Genomic DNA, 5148 nt, shown 5'->3' on the forward strand with positions numbered 1-5148 from the left:
TAAAACTATCAGATATAATAAAGATTCCAAAAATTAAAATTATTGGTGCAAATAATAAGAAGTTGGGTGAAATTGATAAACTAGCCAATTTTAAAATTAATATTCTTAATAAAGAAATTAATATGCAAGGATTTATTGTCAAGGATTTATGTGTTGATATATTAATGGGAAATGATGAATTGGAAAAGAAGAAAGTAAAGATAGATTTTGAAGAAAAAATGGTAACTTTGGAAGGGCAAATAATTAAATTTATGCAGAAAGATGAGGTAGAAGAAGGAATAAGAGTTGATAGGATATTATTAAAAGAAAATAATGATGTTTATGAAGAAGAAATGTATTTTGATGATAGGGAAATGTCCCAGAAGAATGTAAAGAATAATTATTGTAGTGAATATTTAAGGAATGGAAATTTTAAGCAGATGGATGCCTACGAGGCGGAGTGCGTAAAATTGGAAGCAAGGAATAATGAGTACATAATGAAGAATAATTTTATTTGTAAAGAAGAAGATATGATAAAAGTTTTAAATTGCCCTGAAGAATATAAATCAATAGTCATTTCCATATTGCAGCAACACAAGGGACTTGTCAATAAAGAAAATAGAATTGCACAAAATTATATCCATAGTATAAAAGTTAAAGAAGAAAAAGATTTTAAAACAAAATCATACCCAATACCATATAAATACAGAGAAGAAGTAAACAAAACAATTAATAATATGTTAGAAGATGGGATCATTGAGAAGGCAGACACACATTTTATTAACCCCATAGTAGTAGTACGAAAAAGATCAGGTGAAATCAGGTTATGTTTGGATGCAAGGAATATTAACAAGATCACTGAAAAGCAATTTGAAGCACCAATGAGTATAGATGGAATACTAGGAAGAATTACAGGAATGTCATTTTTCACTAAAATCGATTTACAGCATAGTTTTTGGTTAATACCTCTAGAAAGAAAAAGTAGACAGTATACAGGATTTCAGATAGATGGAGTAGTATATCAATTCAAAGTAGTACCATTTGGACTTCAATCATCTTGCAGTGCTCTATGTAGATGTCTTCATGATATTTTGGATCAATATGAACATTTTGTAATTCACTACATTGATGATATATTAATTTTTTCTAAAACGGCTGAAGATCATGAGAAACACCTAAAAATTATAATAAATAGATTAGACAAAGTTGGACTAAAAATAAATCAAGAAAAATGTACATTTTTTCAAAAAGAAGTCATATATCTAGGTTATAAACTTAACACTAAGGGAATCGAAATGGATCCAGAACGGACACAAGTCATTCAGGAATATAAAACACCACACAATTTAAGAACTTTAAGAGGATTTATTGGAATAATTAATTATTATAAAAGGATGATACCAGATCTAAGTATAAAAGAAATTCCATTACTTGAACTACTGAGAAAAGGTGTAAAATGGAGATGGGATCAGAGAAGAGAACTAGCATTCCAAGAAATTAAAAACATTTTTCTGTCAAATTTGAAAATATACTATCCTGACTACACACAACCATTCATATTAAGAACAGATGCATCAATAGAGAGATTATCAGGGGTATTATTACAAATACATGATGGGGTCGAATACCCAATACAATTCATTTCAAGAATTACAAAGCCGCATGAAAAGGGTTACTCAGTTTCAGAATTAGAACTAGCAAGTATAATACACTGTGTCACAAAATTAAGATTTTATTTGTTGGGTAATAAATTTACAATAGAAACAGATCACCAAGCTTTAACATCTATATTAAATAACAAATATGGAAACAGTAGAATACATCGGTGGAGTCTAATATTGAGTGAATACTCATTTGAAATCAAATACATTTCTGGAAAATCCAATATAGTGGCAGATGCTTTATCAAGGTTAGAAAATATACCACAAAAAGGGCAGCGAACAATAAAAATTGGATTAAATCAATTAGTAGAAAGTACTGGATTATATTCTAAAGAAGAAATTATAAGAGATCAGATCAATTTGAGTGAAAAACAAAAAGTCCTTAGGAAAGATGGGGTATATTATAAAATAATAAATGGCATAGAAGTATATGTAATAACTAGAACTTTAGCAAAGAAAATATTGAAAAATTTACATAACAATTATATGCATATTGGTTCAAGAAAGCTATGGATGCTATTTAGGGACAATTATTTTGCAAAGAATGACATAAGTATAGCAAAAGAAATTACTACCCAATGCCCAATATGTCAACTAAACAAAGAAAAGAATTTCAAAAACCAGAACACATATAAATCTAATGTTGTATATGAAAAACTAAATACAGTTTCCATGGATTTTATTTCAAATTTAGTTCTCAGTCCAACAGGAAAAAAGCATATACTAGTGATAGTTGATTTATATACAAAATTTATTAAACTATATCCCTGCTCCAGAACAAATGTTAAAACATTAAAATTATATATTAATCAATTTTTCGAAGAAATAGGACCATTTAGAAATTGCATAATAGATAATGCTACATATTTTAACAACCAAAAATTTCGGACATTTTGTGAGAAAAAGGGAATCAACATTCATTTTACAAGTATCAGACATCCTCAGGCAAATCCTGCAGAAAGATATATTAAAGAAGTTATAAAATATTTAAGGATACTGTGCCAAAATCAACACGAAACTTGGCAGCAACATATACCACAAGTAGAGTATTTTTTAAATAATACACATAATTTGAATACAGAGGAAGTACCAGAATATTTAATGTTTGGCCATATAGGAAACAGAAAGTGGATTAGTGAATATAATCAGGATATGTTAGAACAAGTAATGCAGAAAGTGAATAACCGAATTAGGAGGAAAGCTGAAAAATATATCAGAAGACAAAATCGAAATATAAAAAAACCAATCACATTTAAAAAAGGAGACATAGTGTTAATTCGTTCACTTAGAAAAAGTAATGTTAAAGAAAACCGTTGTAAGAAATTACAACCAATGTTTGAAGGTCCATATACAATTGAAAATCAGAATGGACTAAATAGTTATGTGTTAATAGATGCAGAGAAAAGACTAAGAGGCATATTTCATATCAACGACATTTTTCAATATCATGAAGAGATTGAATAATGATTTCTATACCTTTAACACAAATATAATAACACTAATAACTTACTGATATATCCATTTTATTCAATAGACTTGATTTGTTAAATGGTAGATGGTAGATTTCATTATTTTGAATCAATTTGACATCATACTTGTTGAATTTTGTATATATGGAAATTAATTTGTACCCTAAAAATCATAATTTGGGGTTAGACACAAATTGATACTATAATTGCTATAAAAATGTCTTTCTAATATAATAAAGTAAAAAAAAAAAAAAAAACTTAAAAAAAAACTTACCAATTTATATTGATGAAAGTTATTTTGAATGGAAATAATTCCTAGATTTTGTCTATAAACAAACAGAACACCATATCGATTATATTTTAATTAAGGTTATATTTTATTCTCTGATATCGCATCCATTGCTCCATTTGACATGACAGTTTGACCATAGAATAGCCGAACTGTGCTCCGTTGTTCTCTGTTTTGACATAGACAGCGAACAGGGATGTATTTAACACATTTTAAATAAAAAAAAAAAAAAATTGATTTATTAAATTTAATAAGGTATGAGAAAATTAATATTTAAAAAAATAATAAGTAAATTATTTATTTTAAATATTATTTTGGGGTATTGATACGATTACGGTTTATAGAAAATAATTTATAAGTTATATACTACATAATATTAGATATTTGGTTGTTTTAAATAAGTTATATACTAGAGAATTTAATAAAAATATATTTATGTGAGGGCATTTTTAATAAATTAGCATAATAATTGTAAAAAGTTGTATTTTAATATTGTAAATATATATAAGTGAGCCATGTGCTTAGGCAACCAAAAATACTCTCGGAGATTGACAGATATTTATACTCTGAAGTGACGTTTAAGAATATTTACGAATATAAAGTGTGTTATAATAATATATTGTTTAAAATGTGTATTTTATTAAATTAGAATGTTAAGTTACTAATTTAATTATATATTCTGATCTGAAAAGCCTAAATGTAAACAAAATTATTAATAGAAAAGAATGGAATTCTCTGGATCTCCGGAGATGGCCATGTTTGCGAAATGGTTTGTTCCAGAAAATTCAGACAAGTATTTGATAGAACAAATTGGAACATGATATCTTACGAGATGGTTCTAGAATGTCCAAAAGATATAAATACCCGTGATTTGGATTCAAGATGGCAGTTTTTGGCAGTTTTTTGAAAGTTTTTAGTCAGAAAAGTTTTAGATAGTGCAGTCAGAAGAGTTTTGGGCAGTTTTTGAGTTTTTAGTCTGAAGTCAAGCAGTTTTTGAAAGTTTTTAGTCAGAAAAGTTTTAGATAGTGCAGTCAGAAGAGTTTTAAGAAGTTTTTAAGTTTTTTAGTCAGAAGTCAAGCAGTTTATTATGAAAGTTAGTTGGAGTCAGTGAATCAAGTACAAATAGTCAAAATGTTTAATATAGTGAGTTAAATGAAGATTAAAAATAATGCAAATAATTTAATGCACATTTATAATTATACACAAATAATTATTGAAGATAAAAAAAGGTATATTGGAAGAAATTAAATTATATTATGGTTGGAGATTAGTATAAATCAACTTATAATAATTGGATATTGGTATATTGAAAAGAAGAATAAATATAAATGCTGTTTGCTGGTTTGGTTGGTGGTGTATAGATGCTGGTGAAGAAAAATATATCTTAAATTGGTAGAAGCTGATAATTGAAAAAGGTAATTTCACAAAAAACAAGGATAACTGAAGTACGAAGACATTCAGTGGTGATTAGAATCTATATACTTAGTGGAAAATAGTTCATTTAGGCATTCAGTGAAAGAAAGGTACAAAATTTTGTTAATATAATTTAGTAGTGTCATAACAATTTCAATTTTGAAGATAGTTTGTTTAAATTTTAGATTGTCTATAGAATTTAATTAGTTTTATAAGAATATCAGTTTAAAGATAGTTTATTTTAAATTTACATTGACTAGGTTAGATATATATGTGTGTTTCATAATAGTTATAATAAAGATAATTTAAAAAAGTACTTACAAGCTAATTCTTTGAG

This window comes from Diabrotica undecimpunctata, chromosome 8, assembly GCF_040954645.1.
Source record: "Diabrotica undecimpunctata isolate CICGRU chromosome 8, icDiaUnde3, whole genome shotgun sequence".
Taxonomy (NCBI): domain Eukaryota; kingdom Metazoa; phylum Arthropoda; class Insecta; order Coleoptera; family Chrysomelidae; genus Diabrotica; species Diabrotica undecimpunctata.